The 19,917-nt window shown below is 42.7% G+C and overlaps 1 protein-coding gene across 3 annotated transcripts in view; it reads left to right on the top strand.

Annotated features, from left to right (window-relative positions):
• LOC119140652 (kinesin-like protein KIF2A) overlaps nt 1-19,917 on the top strand; it is a 93,135-nt gene that overhangs the window by 13,052 nt on the left and 60,166 nt on the right. Inside the window, exon 2 of one of the 3 annotated variants that reach the window (XM_037372148.1) lies at nt 5,774-5,886. The exons of the other annotated variants lie outside the window; for them this stretch is intronic. The gene's annotated coding sequence lies outside the window, so the exon portion shown is untranslated. The remainder of the gene's footprint in view (nt 1-5,773; nt 5,887-19,917) is intronic. 3 annotated transcript variants of the gene reach the window in all.

Raw genomic sequence — 19,917 nt, 5'->3', positions numbered from 1 at the left:
GAAAATTAACTATCCCAGCTGAAACCAGGACAGGAGGGGAAGTAGAGAGGGAAGTGCTGATCTCCCTGGTATCCAGTGACAGGATGATGCATGGGAATGGTTCATGGCTGTGCCAGAGGAGGTTCAGACTGTACATTAGGAAGCATTTCTTTACCAAGAGGCTGGTCAAACACTACAACAGGCTTCCTAGAGAGGTGGTTGATGCCCCAAGTCTGTCAGTGTTTAAGAGACATTTGAACAATGCCCTTTAATAACATGCTTTAACTTTTGGTCAGCCCTGAATTGGTCAGGCAGTTGGACTAGATAATTATTGTAGGTCCCTTCCAACTGAAATAGTCTATTCTATTCTAATACTCCATGTTTCTGATTCAATTTTGGTTTATGTTTGCATGTTGTCCTATACTGCATTTATGAATTGAACTTCCCAGTTCATCTTGACATTTTAATAGGATAGGAATTCAGGTTGTGATGAATGAGATAAATATAAATCACAACCTGATGATTTTTAAGTTACAATAAGCTTTCATCAGACCACATAGATGAACTCTGACAGTGATTGGTGGTTGTCTTGGTCACAGTGACCACAAAATAGTTGAGTTCCAATTTGCTGGTGATAGGAGAAAAACTGCCAGCGAAATTTTGTTCCTGGATATGGGGAGAGCAGACATTGGGCTGCTGAAGGAGCTAGTTGACTCACTTAGTGGATGAGGGAAAGGCTGTGGATATTGTTTACCTGGACTATTGTAAAGCCTTTGACACCATTTCCCACACATTGTCTTGGAGAAACTGGATGCTCATGGATTGGACAGGCATACTATTCACTGGGTAAAAACTGGTTGGATGGTTGGGCCCAAAGAGTTGTGGCGAATGAAGTTAAATCCAGTTGGTAGCTGGTCACAAGTGGTGTTCCCCAGGGCTCAGTATTGGTGCCAGTCCTGTTTAATATCTTTATCAACAATCTGGACAAGGGGATTGGGTGCACCCTCAGTAAGTTTGCAGATGACACCAAGTTGAGTGGGAATGTTGATCTGCTTGAGGGTAGGAAGGCTCTACAGAGGGATCTGGACAGGTTGAACCCGTGGGCTGAGGACAATTGTATGAGTTTCAACAAGGAGAAGTGCCGGGTCCTACACTTGGGTCACCAGAACCCCATGCAACACTACAGGCTTGGGGAAGAGTGGCTGGAAAGCTGCCTGGTGGAAAAAGACCTGGGGGTGTTGGTCGACAGCCGGCTGAACATGAGGCAGCAGTGTGCCCAAGGCAGCCAACATCATCCTGGCTTGTATCCAAATAGTGTGGCCAGCAGGACAAGGGAAATGATCGTCCCCCTGTACTCGCCACTGGTGTGTTCAGTTTTGGGCCCCTCACTACAAGAAAGATATTGAGGTGCTAGAACGTGTCCACAGAAGATCAATGAAGCTGGTGAAGGGTCTAAAGTACAAGTCCTATGAGGACCAGCTGTGGGAACTGGGATTGTCTAGTCTGGAGAAAAGGATGCTGAGGGAAGACCTTATCACTCTACAACTACCTGAAATGAGGTTGTAGGTAGGTGGGTGTTGGTCTCTTTTCCCAAGTACCAAGCGATAGGATGAGAGGAAGAGGCCTCAAGTTGAGCCAAGGGAGGTTTAGATTCAATATTAGGAAAAATTTCTTCACTGAAAGAGTGGTCAAGCACTGGAACAGGCTGCCCAGGGAAGTGGTTGAGTCACCACTCATGGAGCTATTTAAAAGCTGCGTAGGCATGGTGCTTCAGGACATGGTTTAGTGGTGGACTTGGCAGTGTTAGGTTAATGGTTGGACTCTATGATCTTAAAGATCTTTTCTAACCTACATGATTCTATGATTCTAGTTAGTTATGTCCCCTGGGAGTCTGCCTTTGAAGGTATTGACATCCATGAATGCTGCTCACTTTTTAAGAGCCATCTCTTAAGAGCGCAGGAGCTGGCAATTCCAAAGTGTCTGAAATAAAGCAAGCGGGGCAGAAGGCTGGCTTGGCTGAGCAGGCCTCTTGTTCTAGAAATTAGGTGAAAAAGGAAAGTATATGGACAGTGAAAGCAACTACAGGTGACATGGGAGGACCACAGAGATGCTGTTTGCCATTGTAGGGAGAAAATTTGTGTGGCCAAAGCTCTATTAGAGTTCAAGCTGGCCAGCACTGTGATGGACAACAAAAAGGGCTTTTTAAAATTTGTTAACAGCAAAAGAAGGATCAGAGATAACATTGGTCCGTTACTTGATGAGGTCCGTCATCTCACAAATAGGGATGTAGACAAAGCAGAGACATTTATTTAATGCCGCCTTCACCTCTGTCTTTTAACAGTGATGATGGGCCCTGGGACTCCCAGAGCCCTGTGTTGGAAGACTGTGATTGGGGGGATTATAAACTCCCACCTGACTCTGAACTTGTTCGAGACTTGCTGCTCCAGCTGGATGCACATAAGTCTAGGGGGCCTGATGAGATTCATCCCAGAGTCCTGAAAGAGCTGGCTGATGTTATTGCAGAGCCTCTCTCCATTATTTTTCAACAGTCTTGGGAGTCTGGAGAGGTCCCAGTTGACTGGAAGCTGGCAAATGTCCCAATTTTCAAGAAGGGTAAGAAGGAAGTCCCTGGTAATTACAAACCTGTCAGTCTCACTTCAGTGCCTGGTAAAATTATGGAGAAGGTTGTTCTGAGAGTTATTGCAAAACACTTGAGAGACAATGCAGCCATTGGTCATAGCCAGCATGGGTTCACAAGGGGAAAGTCCTGCTTAAGTAACTTATTTTCCTTTTATGACAAGGTTGCCCATCTAGTTGACCAAGGGAAGCCAGTAGATTTGGTGGGTTTGGATTTTAGCAAAGCTTTTGATACTGTTCACAGTATCCTTCTGGACAAAATGTCCAGCATACAGCTAGACAAGTCCATAATATGTTGGGTGAGCAATTGGCTGGTGGGTTGGGCTCAAAGAGTTATAGTAAATGGGGTTACCTCAGGCTGGTAGCCAGTCACCAGTGGGGTTCCCCAGGGCTCAGATTTAGGGCCAGTGCTCTTTAATGTTTTTAGAAATCATTTGGATGCAGGAGTCAAATGTACATTAAGTGAGTTTGCCCATGATACTAAACTAGGAGGAGCTGTGGACTCCCTTGAGGGTAGAGAGGCCTTACAGAGTAATCTGGATAGACTGGAGAGCTGGGCAATCACCAACTGTATGAAATTTAATAAGAGCAAGATTCTGCATCTGGGATGGGGTAATCCTGGTTATACCTACAAATTGGGAGATGAGAGGCTGGAGAACAGCTCTGCGGAAAGAGATCTGCGAGGTTGGGTTGATGGCAAGGTGAATATGAGTCATCAGTGTGCCCTGGCAGCCAAAAGGGCCAACCGGGTCCTGGGGGTGCATCAAACACAGCATAGCTAGCTGGTCGAGGGAGGTGATTGTCCCACTCTACACTGCACTGGTATGGCCCCACCTTGAGTACTGTGTGCAGTTCTGGGTGCCTCAGTATAAGAGGGACATCAAACTATTAAGAGTGTATCCAGAGGAGGGTGACCAAGATGGTGGAAGGCCTCGAGGACAAGACTTATGAGGAGCAACTGAGATCACTTGGCTTGTTCAGCTTGGAGAAGAGAAGGTTCAGGGGTGACCTCATTGCAGTCTACAACTTCCTCAAGGGGGGCAGTGGAGGGGGAGGTGCTGATCTCCTTTCTCTGGTGCCCAGTGATAGGACATGTGAAAATGGTATGAAGCTGCATCAGAGGAAGTTCAGATTGGACATTAGGAAAAAGTTCTTCACTGAGAGGGTGTTCGGTTGCTGGAACAGGATCCCCAGGGAAGTGGTCACAGCACCAAGCTTGTCAGAGTTCAAGGAGTGTCTGGATGATGCTCTTAGTTGTATGATTTATTTTTAGGTAGTCCTGCTAGGAGTAAGGAGTTGGACTTGATGATCCTTATGGGTTCCTTCCAACTCAGGATATTCTATGATTGTAACTAAAATATTACTCTTAAGTTTACTTCTTGGTTTGAGCTTGAGCTTTTAGAACCTTGTTAAGATAAGGGAAAAATACAGGCTTTAAATTTGTATGAAACTAAAGGCTTCTGACTTTTAACCAGGAACAATAGTTGGCAACTCTGTAATAAAGTAAAAGTAATGGGAAATATTCTTACTGAATGTAATTTTGTAAAGTATGGGAAATAAAAAAACCAACCAAACAAAAAACCCCTATTTGACAAGATGGGTCATAAAAGGCAAATGGTACCAGTCAAAAATATCTTTAAAAGGGGCTGGTAGAAATTTTCTATGTGATGCAAGAAGCTATTGTTTCTAGGCAGCTACTGTCAGCTTCAGAGAAAGCAGAAAAAATCATGAAAAGGTGGTCTCTACCATTTATTCAAGCAACAAAGTGAGAAAGGGGGAAGAGAGGGAGAAGATTGGCCAAGTCATCTCAGTCTTTTAGCAGAATGTATTCACCACACTATTTGAATCCACCACAATCTTAAATTCTGTTGTGGATAAGCTAAAAATACTTCAACAACCACTAAACCCCAATGCTGTTTGAAAGAGATACTTGACTGAATCTCCCTTTGCTTCTACATACCATAACTGTATTGAAATTTATACTGAACACAGAGGATTTTGAACTCTAAAAATATATAACAAAGGATTCTGGAGAGGAACTTTCAGAAATGGTTTTAAAAGATTTTAAAGAAGCTGCCTGCAAAATTGTTTTAAAGGACTCCAAGGAACTGCTGATTAAATGTGCAAGAAGATGTCAAATTATGTTCATTTTGATGAAATTAAAAAATACATATTGAACTATTCCTATAACTTGTGTACAAGCTCTCAACTTATAAGAAAGATGTTAATGTCATTACCAGCAATTGAATGAAAACCTTCGCTTATGCAGCGGCAGTAAAAGAAAAATGTGATAGAGGACAGAAAATACTATCATGGCATACATTAATTAACATCTGTTCTCATTTAAATAAAGTTTGCAGCTCTAATTGCTTAATCTTCCTCAAATCCGAGAACTGCAAGGGTTCATATAGGCCATAGAAGGGACCTGTAGGTATTGGAAAACCTCACAGGAATGTTGAAAATGGGTGGATTTTGTGTTTTTTTTTTTGTTTTGGGCTTTCTTTACACTTTGGAAGGGAGATTGCCTTGTGAATATATGACAAAATGAAGATTACTTTTTGAAAAGTGAATGAAAACTTTTGTTTTTATCTCTAAGACTTTTACTGAAAACAGAGAATGTGATTTTTTTTTAAAGCTTATGAAGTGTTTCTGCTTTTTTGGAGGTTCCTCCCTCTCCTTAAAGTAAGCTCACCACTACCATAAGAAGTGCCCTAGTTGTTCAGACTGATGGTTCATCTAGCTCAATGGTGATAGGAGAGGCTATTTAGGGGAAGCAGGTCAGCCTTGTCACTGTCTGCAGTCTCATGCCTTTGTCTTCTCCCAGTATCCAAAACTTTGCCTAGTCCTATTAAATATCTACTTACAGACCTATTGTCTGTGAATTTATTGAATACCTTTCTGACTGCAGAAAATTAATGGAAGACTGGTGTGGAGGATTGTAAATATGCTCAAGTGACTTGCAGCTGGGGTGTAGAAAATCACATATATCATACTAATCATTGCTTAGCCTTGTGTGTTTGACAAGTGGAACATCTGTGTTCAGATAACATAGGCCTGTGATAGACTTAGAGGCATGCTTGAGATTCCTGCCCTGCTGTGGGAAAGATCAAAGCACTGTGGTAAATGATGCCTGTGTGAATCTCTGATATATATACAGGTGAAAACAGCAGGTTCGGTGATCCTCTAGCGTGGACCAATATCTGTGGTGCCTGTGTCCCCACTTGTGTACCTCCACCCGGGTGCTGCTTCAGGGGTCCCCCAGTTGGCGAGGTAATGAAAATAAATTTACTCTTTGCATTTCATCTGTGATTTTGTGGTTTTCCCTGTGTCCTGCCTGTGCCGGCTCACACACTGACCCAATTTACACTGTCTGCCTCCAAAATCTCTTGTGGAAGCAAGACTGGGAAGCTCCCTGCTTGCTGCATAGAGAAGTACATTACTAATTTTATTTACCTGAAACCAGTCTGCCTTAAGAGACTGCTCCTAGTTTTAGTGTTGCAGGATTCGGTGAATAACAGTTTCCACTCATTTTGTCCTTTATGGTTGTAAAGCTCAACTAAATCCACCTGCAGCCTTTTCCTCAAAAGTGAGTAATCTCGCCTGCCTTAATCTCTACTTGCTTCATTCTCTTTGTCTTCTTCATTGACCTTCTCTTTACCTCCTCTAATTCTGCTACATCTTTTTTGAGGTGTGAAGACTAGTGCACACAGTACTTGAGATGTGCGGGCACTAAAGTTTTATTTATAGTTTTAAAAAGACACTTGCTTTTATTCTCTAGGTTACTGATGATGGGCAATGTTCCATTGGCTCCTTTTTGTTGTAGTTGCATATTGAGTTGGTGATTTTAGAGAACTGTTGGTGTTAACTTAAGGATCTGTTACTTGAGTTGTAACTTCTAGTTCTAGTTTCAGCATTATGTACCCATAAATTAGATTATTTTTCTCTGGTTGACTTATCTTTCTTTTGTCTATATTGAAGCTTATCTGCCACCTTTATTTTTGAGAGGCCCTTTTGAGGTTTATCACAATTGTCATGGCATCTGACTAACCAAAAAGCTGTCTTGCCAAAGGATCAGACCCCAAACTTTGTGTTATTGAGAGTGTAACAACATTAGGCTGAAAGATGACATGTAAGTTTCTAGCTAGTGTTTTGAAAGGCCTGCATCATAAAAGAAAACAGTGTTTCACTTTCCCAATCCCCTCCTTCATTACCACTTATTTGCATATAATCTTGTAGAAAGAATTCAGGTATTTCATGGCTTGGACTGTTTTGATTGTGAATTTATCTTGCACCTCATTTTAGTCTAGTGTCCTGGTACCATGATAATTCTCATCGCACATGTGCTAGTTGACTTCCAGGCTCCCATCTGGAGTGAACCAGATGACCTACCTTCTGTAGGAAACCTAAACTTCCTTGATTGGTTGATGAGAAGACGCCTGAACTGCATTGTTTTGGCTATCACTGCTTGGACAGTCCTGCATTTTAGTGGGCATAGCACTTTCAAATTCTTTTCAACATCCCAGGACATGCAGCACATGCTCCTGTTCATGCTCTGAAAGCATCACAGTGGGAGGCTGCAATGTAGTTTTCTCACTTTTGCATAGGTCAAAGTGAATAACCATAAAAAATTAAGAGGTCTTAGTGGTCTAAGCATGCCTTTTGGGACCACAGGGGTATGCCTGTACAAGCATTTCAGTTCAGATCAGGAATGAGCTTTGGACATGTATCTTCTGATCATTCCTTTATGTCCTCATGCTATGCTTTAGTTTGCTTTGAAAGTGGCCTCGGAGCACACTAAATTCCTTTTTGATGAAATTTAATTGGAGGGTCCACTCCAGAAACGTATGTGATGCACTCCAACAAGGGGTGTTCAGTCTGTGGCACTAGACCTCCCCAGTCCTGTCCAAAACATGTGGTGTGAATGTCAGATCCTCAGCACCACCTGATTTGCTCTGCAAAAGTGGAGTTCAAGATCCTTAGGACAGTGAGGAGGGTGCACATGCTACCCTGAACTTCACGAGAGCTGACTTTGGCCTCTTCAGGGATTTGCTTGGTAGATCACCATGGGATAAAGCCCTGGAGGGAAGAGGGGACCAAGAAAGTTGGTTAATATTCAGGGTTCATTTCCTCCAAGCTCAGGAGCGATGCGTCCCAACAAAGAGGAAGTCAGGCAAAAATGCCAGGAGGCCTGCATGGATGAACAAGTTGCTCCTGGACAAACTCAAACACAAAAAGGAAGCCTACAGAGTGTGGAAGCTAGGACAGGTAGCCTGGGAGGAATACAAAAAAAATTGTCGGAGCAGCCAGGGACCAGGTTAGGAAAGCCCTGAGAGAATTACAGCTGGCCAGGGATGTCAAGGGCAACAAGAAAGGCTTCCATAGGTATGTCAGTGGTTAAAGGAAGACTAGAGAAAACATGGGCCCTCTCTGGAAGGAAATGGGAGACCTGGTCACCTTGGACATGGAGAAGGCTGAGTTACTCAATGACTTTTTTTGCCTTGGTCTTCACTGGCAAGTACTATAGCCACGCTGCCCAACTCACACAATCCAAAGGCAGGGACTGGGAGAATGAAGTACTGCCCACTGTAGGAGAAGACCAGGTTTGAAACCATCTAAGGAACCTGAAGGTGCACAGGTCCATGGGATCTGATGAGGTATGTTCGCGGGTCCCGAGGGAACTGGTGGATGAAGTGGCTGAGCCACTATCCATCATATTTGAGCAGTCGTGGCAGTCCAGTGAAGCTCCCACTGACTGGAAAAGGGGAAACATAACCCCCATTTGTAAAAAGGGAAAAAAGGAAGACCCGGGGAACTATAGGCCGGTCAGTCTCACCTCTGTGCCTGGCAGCATCATGGAGAAGATCCTCCTGGAAACTATGCTAAGGCACATGGAAAATAAGGAGGTGATTGGTGACAGCCAACATGGCTTCACGAAGGGGAAATCATGCCTGACAAATTTGGTGGCCTTCTACGACAGGGTTACAGCATTGGTGGATAAGGGAAGAGCAACTGCTGTCATCTACCTGGACTTGTGCAAATCATTTGACTCTGTCCAACATGACATCCGTGTCTCTAAACTGGAGAGGCATGGATTTGACAGATGCACCACCCAGTGGATAAGGAATTGGCTGAATGGTCGCACTCAAAGACTTGCAGTCAATGGCTCAATGTCCAAGTGGAGACCAGTGACGAGTGGTGTTCCTCAGGGGTCAATATTGGGACCGGCACTGTTTAACATCTTTGTCATTGATATGGACAGTGGGATTGAGTGCACCCTCAGTAACGTGCAAATGATAGATCCTCATATGAGTTGCCTCCCCTTCCCATCAATAAAGACAACTCATGCGGTATCCCAATGACAAAAACAGCATAACTTAATAAAAGAATTGTAGGTTATGGAGCAATCAGCCATTACATTAAAATCAGTTTTGGAACTGTTTTTAGCTCATCCTACTTGAATTTACAGTAGTACAGAGGGGATAGGGGGAATTACAAATCTAATTGAAGCACTCTAGGAACTTGAGTGCCTCTAACTAAAAGCTGTAGCAAACAGTGGAGGACAGATGCTGAAGCGCTTCTAGTCTCTGTGTCCCAAACTAGTATCCTAGTGGCAGAGGGGGTAAATGCAGTGCTGAATTCTGGAGCTGAGTACATGACCTGAGCTTGGCCCCGCCAGTACGCGTTAGTGTGGGAGAGGCTTTGCACAGCATTACTGGTATCAACCCATTATGAAGGTCAGTCATAAGTTTCTCATAATTTCAGTAAAATATTTTGTAGAGCATTAAAATTTTTTCAGATGAAGTTTAATACAGGAATGGTAATGTTATTTAAGACAGGTGATGACAGTGTACCTAATAATTTCTACCTAATAGCGTGCCTTCTGGGATCACTTGGGACTGACATTATAGTTATTAATTCCTGGTTATAACACAGAAAGTAACATTGTTCTCAGGAAGCTTCATTACTGTGCTAGAGTGGAAGTATCATCTCTGTGGAGATTTATATCATTCGGGAAGATTAGGAATATGGAATGAAACAACTGGGGTAAAACACTGCACAAAGTAAATGTGCTTTTGCTATAAATTGGGAGATCATAAACTGTAAATGACAGATAAGTGTGGACTACCAGGGTGAAGTGACAAGGGGAAAAGTGAGTACAATTTTAGAATTACTGTAATTTGGTAGTGAGCTTTCCTGTGGAAAGCAGTCTGGAGCCCATGTGGGATATTGCACCTTGTCCTGGTTGCCAGTGTTGAAAAAGGAGATACTCAGACTGAAAGAGGTACAGATAGGCTCTCCGTTCTTTTACAGGTGTCTTTATACAAGCCATAAAAGAAAGCACAGAGTACTAAATGGCTGTGAACACGTAATCTGGAAAAAAGTTTGTATATGTTGACAGTGAGGTGCTAGTGCAACTTTCTGGGGTGAATAGCAGAGGCAGACCACTTACCAACATAAAGATGAAATGTGTTCAGCTTATAGGTGATTTATGGTTGAATGTATTAGATAAGATTGGACAGGTGCTTCCTTCTAAATATCTTTTTTTTGTGACCAAGTTACATGTGGAGAACTTCTCCACATAGCATGGAGCTTCTGAAATAACTTGCTGATAGATATCTAAATATCAGTGCATCTGTTGCCTGTTGTGATGTGATACTTCTTTATGAACTGAGCTGCTTTAGAAACAAGTCTCTCTCACTCTTAACACTGACACCTACAGAAGCAATATGTAGCTGTAGCTTCCAAATGCTACTGCGGTGAGATACTCTTAACATTTTATGAAGCCAGTGGGCTGACTGCCATTGATTTCACTGGTAATTGAAGCTTCTGAAAACAAATAAAGGGAAGCTGTTTTAGGAGGAACTCACTAATGTTAAATAATGCACTCTGAAATGTGCTTAAAAGAATTAGCTCCCCGCCCCCAAAAGAAATGACCTACTTTGAAGGGAAGTAAAACCCAAAGTGTTCCTCTAACTGGGGAAACCACAGGAAACTTGTTTTGAATATAAAGGGAAATTTCAGAGATTGGCTTGGAAAATGAAAGGTCAGCAAAAAAACCCAGTGAATTGCAATGTGAAAAGATTGGAGATTTAACAATTATTAGAGAAGCAAAAACTGTGACGGCAGTGCTGGGATGCAGCTCTAGGTAAATTCTTTAGAGAAGGTGCATCAGTACAGACACTAACAAGTTCAGCTAGATTAAGCACATCAAATTATAATTTAGTGGTTTGGGATGGGGGATGGAGGGTGTTCTTGGTACTGAATGCAAGGAGGACTGAAAAGTTGCTTGTGCCCTATTCGCTGTATGAAGGACATTAAATATGCTCTTTGTATTTAGAAGCTAAATATTATACACAGTTCAGTGGCATGCGTGGGCTTTCCTCCCCCCCCTCCCCCCCCATTTGTTAGTGGATTGTCAGTAAGATCTGTGAACATGTGTTACATTTCAGGTTTGGATACCAACTCCAAGAAATGCACCTGAAATCAGGGACATTACCTTCAACCACTCTCTGCAGATTGATTTGGCTCTTATGCTTTAGCATTTGCAGCTTGGTCTTGTTTTATATGCTAGACAACCTAATTGGTTGCTGGCATTCCCAAATTTCACAACTGCTGTATTCATCTGTGTACTAGAAAAATATAACAGAATACTGTTTGTGGAGAGCAAGAGGCAATTATAAAGATGAATATGTGCTTTCTGGCAGTTCAACAACATGTAAACTTTTAGTAACACAAAGAACAAATTGTATAGGTATATTGCCAGTTTAAACATGGTATAAATTTTCTATTTAAACTAATAATATTTGGGAGATGGACATAAGTTTTTTCTTTTTTTTTATTATTGTTCAGTCCTGACTTTCTTGGCTAGGGAGTGGATAAAGTCTGGCACAGATGGAAGATTTTTTGTGATTCTTTTGTTATGGCATGCTGGCTTACCATATTTGTGAGAGCATTCAGTATTTTCTATTCATTCATCAGCCTGCTTTGATCTCCTTTCACTTGTTATGGCAAAGATTAAACCTTTTATAAATTATTTTTTTTTCTGCCAAAAGTAATAGAGCACAAGAACAGGTAATAGGACTTATATGATGGCTCTGTGACTAATACAGCATCACAGGCTGCGACTAGTGCTTTTCTTCAAAATTTATAAAGTCTGTTAACATGTAAATCTAGAGAAACATATGTTATACAACACTATGATCTTTTACATTTTTCATATATCAGTTTTCTCTTGATTCCAGATTGACAGCTGGGCCAAGCCTCAAAACAGTAGCAGAAGATTATACCAACATAAGCTTGAAAAGTCTTCCATTTCCCACAGTGCTGAAAAGTTTGTGTCCTTGCATCCTAGCATGCTGTTTGTAGAAATGGCAGAAGCAGCACTGCTACAGGAAGAAAGTGGCTTCTGTTGCTACTTTGCTAACAGACCAAATAGACAATTGAAACAGCTCTATAACAGTGTTCTTGCACCAAATTAAGTCACTAGAGGTTATTAAATACAGAAAAATTAATGGAAAGGTCTATTGAGAATCTTGAACTAAGAAAACTTAGACAAAAATGCTTGTCCAAGGAAATAAGGTGTGGAAATGTCATGCTCAGTGAGTCTGCTTCAGCCCAGCCACTAGCAGAAATTGGGCACAGTCCCTGTTATGATTGTGTTACAGCAATCAGGAAATAACACAACACAAATAAACCAGAAAGCAGGAAAAAAAAACTTTTACCATTGGTCAAACTCTACTGTCCATACTATTCCTACATCCTCCAGAGGCCAAACCACACTCCTTGTCTCTGCTTCATCCAGGTTTCTCCCACATGCCTCAGAGCTATTTAACCACTTTGCTGTAGGATCACAGCTGCACATTGTCAAAGCAAGGTCACAACTGCATATTATCAATGTCAATCAACCCACTGTCTTCATTCCCCTACAATTCCCCCTTTTTGTTTTTTCAAAAGGTTGCTTCTTCATTACAAACATTCGACACATGGTGGGGTTGCAATTGCAGAAGGGCTGCAATGCCCACTTGCAATCTTCATTGGCAATTAAATGCAGCAAAGAAGCACGCCTTTATTTGTTTCTCCAGGTTTATATACCCTTTCCCCAGCTTCTCTGATTGATTATCCTTACACCTAACCTACTCAGCAACAACTATTGATTGGCTAAGATGTGTGGGTTTCAAGTTCTCAGCCAGCAGCTGACGTGTCACCCCATATCTGGCTCTAGTCTTGCTTCATATCCTGTTTTCTCTCCAAGTTTACTCTGTCAAGGTTGTGGCTCACTCTCTTTAAAGACACAGCTCTATTCCATCGTTGAAGCCTGAGCCGCCAGCAACCCAGTCTAATCCCTCTTTTCCCCCTTTTTGTTTTTCAACCAAAAAGGCCATGTTTATCATCTGTTGCAGGGCCCTTTGCAAACAACAAAACAAATATGGTATCATGAGCAAGATGGCACAGATTACAAACAGTCCTATGAGTCACATCTCAATCAATCCCATGAACCAAGACCCTAACCCCAAGTGACTTAACCGATCATCTAGAAACCCATAACTCTCCTGTAAATTCTTTGTTGCTTCCATTATTTCCTTGATCTATTTGTGAATCTATTTTGAATTTGTTTTTCAATCCATGCAACACATACCATCAAAGTCTTGACAGCCATGACCATGTGTTAGCAATAAATGGTTATGGTTTAATATAATGTTCTGTGAAGGCGCTAACAAACTTAATTTACCTATGGTATATTGCAGGAGCGGTCTGGAAACTAGGACCATGCGTGGCAATCAGTTAGCTGAGGGGAATGTGCTCGAGCTTGTCTAGACAACAATTAACATGATGAGGCATGTTTGCAGAGCACAGGGGAGTGGGAGACGGATGGCGCCAAGGAAAGGCAACACCTTGCTGTTAATTGCTGGTAGTTAACCACCAATCAGGGATTGCCTAGTATGCAATGCTTAGCTTCAAGAACCAATCTGTTTAAAACGCGCAGCTTCTGAAAGTGTATAAAAACGCGTGCTTCTGTACAATAAATTGACATTTGCTTGCATCACGCTGCGTCCCGTCTCTTCATTCGCTGCAAATTGGTGACCCCGACATGATGCGTTTAAGGATCTAATGTGAAGGGCTCTCGAATCGCCTATCTGAGCGACATGCAGCGAATCCCACAGAACTTTGAATGATCTGCTGAAAGGAAGGAGGAGCCGGCCAGAAATCCCTCCGGAGTTGAGAGGTGAGCTGTGGGAAATCCGTAATGGGGAATCAGGCTTCGTCCCCAGAAAGAGACGTATATGGACTCATAAAGGGTCTTCTAGTCAGATCAGGGAGTCCGTGCCTCAGTCTCCTCAAATGGTGACCCCTATGGTGGTGTTCCGAAGCCTTGGAAGAATAAGGACGGAAAAAAGACAGCTCGTGGAAGAGGGCTGCGTTCCGGAGGAGACGGCTTGGCTGAACGATCGTCTTGCTGTCTGGACCAGGCGGACAACCTAAACCCCCAGGATAACACCTGTATGCATCGAGACAGGTGAGCAGCCAAGAAACCTTAGAGACTTTGAAAGAATGAAAGTGTGTACATACAGCAGCCAATTGTATGATGCTGCCGCGGAGGGGAACTCCGTGTCGGGAATGCATTTAACATCTTGGTGGCAAATTCTGACTACTCTTTGCCAAGTGTGGACTAATTCTACTATCGGTGCTAAACCAGAGGAAGCTGTAAATTCCACCGACAGCGCGACTCTTCTCAAGACACCGTCAGCGATGGCGATTCCATCCACACCTCCTCTGCCCCCAAAGCTTCTGTCACTGATTGCAGCGACCCTCACAACACAGGACCAAGCACGGGAACAGGACAACTCGGACAATGATTTTATTGACACTGATAAACCTTTTGATCCAGGTCCTATAGATCTGGAAAAGGAGCTAGACCTTTTCCCCACCCCCTCGTCTCTCCTGATGCATTGATTGTATTTTTGGGGAGGGTGAAAGGGAGTCTGAGGGATTGGTGGCAGGAATGCAAGTGGGAAACACTTCAGTGATGGGTTTTGGGAGTCGCTAGGGCATGTTCAGTATTTTGTCAGACAAATCAACCTGCAGAGTGGCAGCCTGTGCAATACGAGGCTGTTAAAGGGTTAAGCAAAGCAGTGCGGGAAGGGAGGATTCATAATACATTTGCTATGTCCCTTCCTGAAGTGATGGCAGAGCCTTATAGCTCACACTGCATGATTGGAAGTTACTGCTTTGTATGGTACTAACTGATACAGTATATGATGTGGTTATCTGATTTTTGTGAGCTATGTGTTGTGGCCTTGACTGAAAACCTTAATCGGGGAATTTCTGTTAACTATGAGCAGTTAGCTGGAGCAACTAACTGTGCCGATTCTGTGACTCAGGCAAGGTATGCCAGGGACAACTGTTTGCAAATGAATGAGATGGCTATTAAGGCAGTCAGGATGCGGGAGTCTTGCCACAGTCTTGCAGGGTCCTAGAGAGTCACTAACTTTAATACTAACTTGATTGATTGGCTTCAGAATATTTTGCAACAAGTCGAACATCAGGAAGCTCAAGGGTTGCTTTTAAAACAACTGGCTGTGATAATGCCAATGAAAATTGTAAACGGGCAACTTTCACAATCGCAACCCCAACATGTGTCAAATGATTGTAATGCAGAACTCACAGCAGACTGTAATTCTCAGGCTGAGTTGTGGAATGCAGCATAACAGATTTTTGCTTCTCTAATCTCTTCTGTAAGAATAGTACACGCTTTTAACTTGCTTAGTAAATTAGGCTGCTAGCTTGCTAAACAAAGTAATACTACAAATACTGTTCTTTTTTTTCCCGGCTTATTAACAGATGTTGATTCTGTCCATCACATGTTGCTACAGAACCGAGTTGCTATTGATTTTTATTATTAGCACAGGGACACAAGTGTGAAGACTTTGATAGGATGTGTTACGTGAATCTGAGTGACCACTCTGAATCAATCCACAAAAGTATACAAAACTCAAAAGCCTTAAAAGAAAGATCTGCAACAGAGCCAGGGGTGGGATGCCTTTGGTCTCTTCTCACGGCTGGGAAACTTTGGGCCATGACTCAAAAGTATTACAGGTTTTATTATAATTATCTTTAACCACCTTATTGATGTTTGCCTTATGTCTCCCATACCTTTTTTTCCTGTATTCAGTGTTAAGTTGATTGTAACATAAATCAGGTCATGGTCACCCAGCTACACACAACCTTTGCCTTGTCACAATTAACAAGCAAAAAAGAGGAGGTTACAGAATGTCTGAAGAGAGATGTAGGAGAGGAAACTGGAGAATATTTGACCTAACAAGAGATGAGAGAACAGCTGGGTATTGTGAAGGAGAGTAGGAAAGATAAACATGGTTATCTAGTGTTTAATAGGTGTCTGCATGCTTGTAGAGATATATAGCTATGTAACTACATGAATGATTTCTGCCCCGAGCCTGGTGGAGCATACAGCTGCGGTTTGTCCGGGCTCAGAGATGTAAATAGGGGCTTCTCTGTTATGGTAAAAGTGTTTCTCTTTGCATAAAAAAGAGAGGGAACGAAGGGAATGACCCCAGAGGTATGTTCAGAGAAGGCATGCGATGTTTGGAACTTTTTGACTGAACCAGTTCTTGTTTGGTGTGCCCTTCCATCTATGTATAATGTTAATCCAAAAGAAGCTGATATTGTTCACACTTTGTCGATAATTGTCTTTCTGTAGATACTAATGTAGTAGGAGGCTATGATGGGAACGTGTCGCAGGGGTTCTTCTCTTATCCAGAGTAACAGCAGGGAAAGCATTTTAGAGTTAAATCACCTTGTTTGTTAGGCAGTTAAGAATTCGAGTCAAAATTGCCACTGCTTTTTGTTGCTGGTTCAAGGACATGGCTGTGAGGATTTGGATGGTATGTGCTGCATGGATTTTAGGCGCCCCATTGCAGCAACATGTTATCAAAATCTGAGAAAATTTCAGCCTTTTTGGCATCCATTCACTCAATTGGCAGTATTGTTTGTTTGCTATTGCCTTGGTTGCTGTCATGTTTGCAAGGGCCCTGCAGAACATGGCAAACCTGGTACTAGCTGTTCAAAAACAAAAAAGGGAAATTGTAAAACTGTACGGAACAAGGACAGTGGGTTATTTTGACATTGATAATATGTCTTAGTTGGTTTTTTATTTGTTCTATTACTTGTGCCTTGTTTTTGCTCGGTTTCAGGGGTTCTTTTGTGCAACAGGAAGGGGGAGATGCAGGAGCAGGCTGGAAACTAGGACCATGCGTGGCAATCAGCTGAGGGGAATGTGCTCGAGCTTGTCTAGACAACAATTAACATGATGAGGCATGTTTACAGAGCACAGGGGAGTGGGAGACTGATGGCGCCAAGGAAAGGCAACACCTTGCTGTTAATTGCTGGTAGTTAACCACCAATCAGGGATTGCCTAGTATGCAAGGCTTAGCTTCAAGAACCAATCTGTTTAAAACGCGCAGCTTCTGAAAGTGTATAAAAACGCGTGCTTCTGTACAATAAATTGACATTTGCTTGCATCAAGCTGCGTCCCATCTCTTCATTCACCGCAGTATATGGTCCTCCCACTTTCCTGCTGGGTAGCCCTGGCCAAGCCCTATCTCCACAAATTAGAAATAAACTTTTTGGTAGTTGCCTAGGCAGGGCCACATCTGGGGCAGGTTGTGTACAATTATGCCCTACAGACACACACCAGTTTGATTCATTTCTCCACAAGTGATTGTCAAGTGTGACATTTTTCACTCCCACCCCATTGTGCCAATGAATAGCTGCTTTATGTGTGAAATTAAAAAAACCCGCAGAATTCCACCCCTAAAGTCCCTAGAATATCAAGTTCTTAGGTTTCCAGAGGACTGACAAACTATCATCCCAGACATCCCACCACTGGGCACATTGTCATAGTTTTACACTTGTTCTATCTCAATGTTGACAGTTTTTCCATTATCCACTGACTCTCTACCCGTTTGATGGAACCCCAATTCCTGCACTGCTTTTCCACTGATCCGCCAGACCCCCTTTCACCCTCCCCCAAAATACAATCAAGTCATCGGGGGGGGGGATGTCTGGTTCCTTTTTCAGATCTATAGGACATAGTTCTGTGGGAAGCTAAAAATCCCTCCACTTATAGCAGGTAGAGCTATGGAGCTATGATTGTATGTTTCAGCTAGTTGTAGACTTTTCTTCACTGTCTTTCTTAATACAAACACACACTTCTCTGCTTCATCTTTCCTCCACCTGTATTACTGTTTTCTTGCTGTTCTTTCAGCCATTCTGAGTGCTCTTCCAGCCTGATTAGATACTTAAAGTCTCATTTTTTACTGGCAGCAAAAAAGGGTTCTCATTCTTTGAAATATGACTCTGCTCCTGGTTTTCTAATTACCACATGATTATAATGCAGGCCAGACAGAATTTGCTCAACTAATGTGACTCCCTCCAGCACTTCTCAGCCCACTGTACTTTCACACCTTTGTTCTGTAAACCACCCCAAACGTTGGCCTTCTCTTTCTCAAAAAAAGATTATGACCCCCATGGGCTTTCCTCCAATGACCTTTTGTACTTGCATGTTTTCATCTACAAAGCTATAAAGTTCTTCAAAAGTTTTTGCTGCTGCTTGAGAACATATGCAAACCCACAACAATTAGTCCTCAATGGTTCACCTCTCCCAATGTCTGTTACATGACCCAGATCACAGGCTCTCCCCATCTATCTCAGCTACATTGGGCACCACCATTACTGCTCATTACTTGTGGCCTCATATAAACTTCAAATGTCCAAATCAGTTTGCCCCACATTGGGCACCAATTGTTGCAATTGAGCTACAGCAGTCAGGAAATAATACAACACAAATAAATCAGAAAGCAGTAAAAAGCTTTACCATTGGTCAAGCTCTACTGTCCATGCTGTTTCTACATCCTCCAGAGACCAGACCACACTCCTCCTTGTCTCTGCTTCATCAAGGTTTTTCTCCCACCCTCCTCAGAGCTATTTAACCACTTTGCTGTAGGATCACAGCTGCACATTGTCAAAGCAAGGCCACAACTGCATATTATCAATGTCAATCAACCCACTGTCTTCATTCCTCTACAAGTCCCAAGGGAAGGATGTGTGCCTACACAATGTCATTTGGATGAGGGGAAATGGAGGAAGCTTGTGTGCAGAGAGGAGGACACAGTTGTGATTCCTGCCTGCACATCTCCCCCTGGCTGTACCTCAGTGAGGAATCCACACTGTCCCTGCAGCACACACCGCTGGGGCGCCTGGGAGAGTGATACTTGGGAAGCACAAATGGAAGGGTTTATTCAGACAAAATACAGGTCAGGGAAATAAAAACTAGTAAATGCTAGAGGAAAGGAACCAAGTGAAGCAGAGGGAAGTTTGGTTGTTTGGTTTTTTTAAAGTAAAACTTGATCTTCTTTACTGGTAGACTGAATCTTATGCTTTAGGCAAGGAGAAGTGCAGAGGTTAGAAATGTGCGTGTAATGTACTGTTGCTGGTAAGGAAAGCACCACAGATGCAAAAGCAGTGCTGCCCAGCAGTGCCAACAGCTCTGCAAGTCCCCCCCATGTGCTATGCTTTGCCTGAGTTTCAACTAGTCTCTTCCTCTGCATGTTGTATTAGAGTACATAGATTTGCTGTTACCTTCCATGATGCTTCCCTGTAGCCTCTCTTTTTGCTTCATTTTAACTAGATATGAATGTTTAGGCAGACTTTGCAATAAAAGATATATTAACAATATACATCTGTTGCTTGCACTGTTAGGTGAGGGAATTTGGAATACCAGTTAATGTTTTAGTTCCTTTCTCTCCCTCAGCAGGTCCTAAGAGGCTTAGGCTATATAAAAACATTAACTTTTGATAACTGTCAAATTGTGACTGAAATGGCTGAAACCGAAGTTTGAAACAATCGATGGAGGAGAAAACTGGGGTGGATTAGGGAGATTGGGAGATTTAGGAAAGGAAAAGGTAGAAACCCAGACAAGAGCAGATGTATAAGGACCATGCTGCATTTCACTCCTAAGCAAGTGCCTAGCAGCAGCAGTGCATTCATGGACTACTCCAGGACAATTGGCTTGTGCTTTTGGAGCTGTATATAGCCCTTGGGCTCCTGTGGGGTGGCTCAGGGAGGGTGCTTGTCATGGTTTAACCCTGGCTGGTAATTAAATACCATGCAGCCACTCACTCGCTCCCTCCTCACCCAGAGGGATAGGGAGGAGAGTTGGAAAGGAATGTAAAACTCAAGGGTTCAGATAAGAACAATTTAATAATTGAAATAGAATAAAAATGA

The sequence above is a fragment of the Falco rusticolus genome, chromosome W, assembly GCF_015220075.1.
Source record: "Falco rusticolus isolate bFalRus1 chromosome W, bFalRus1.pri, whole genome shotgun sequence".
In the NCBI taxonomy this organism is placed as follows: Eukaryota; Metazoa; Chordata; class Aves; order Falconiformes; family Falconidae; genus Falco; species Falco rusticolus.
Note: the sequence above shows the minus strand (reverse complement) of the source record. Positions and strands in the feature narration are given on the sequence as shown.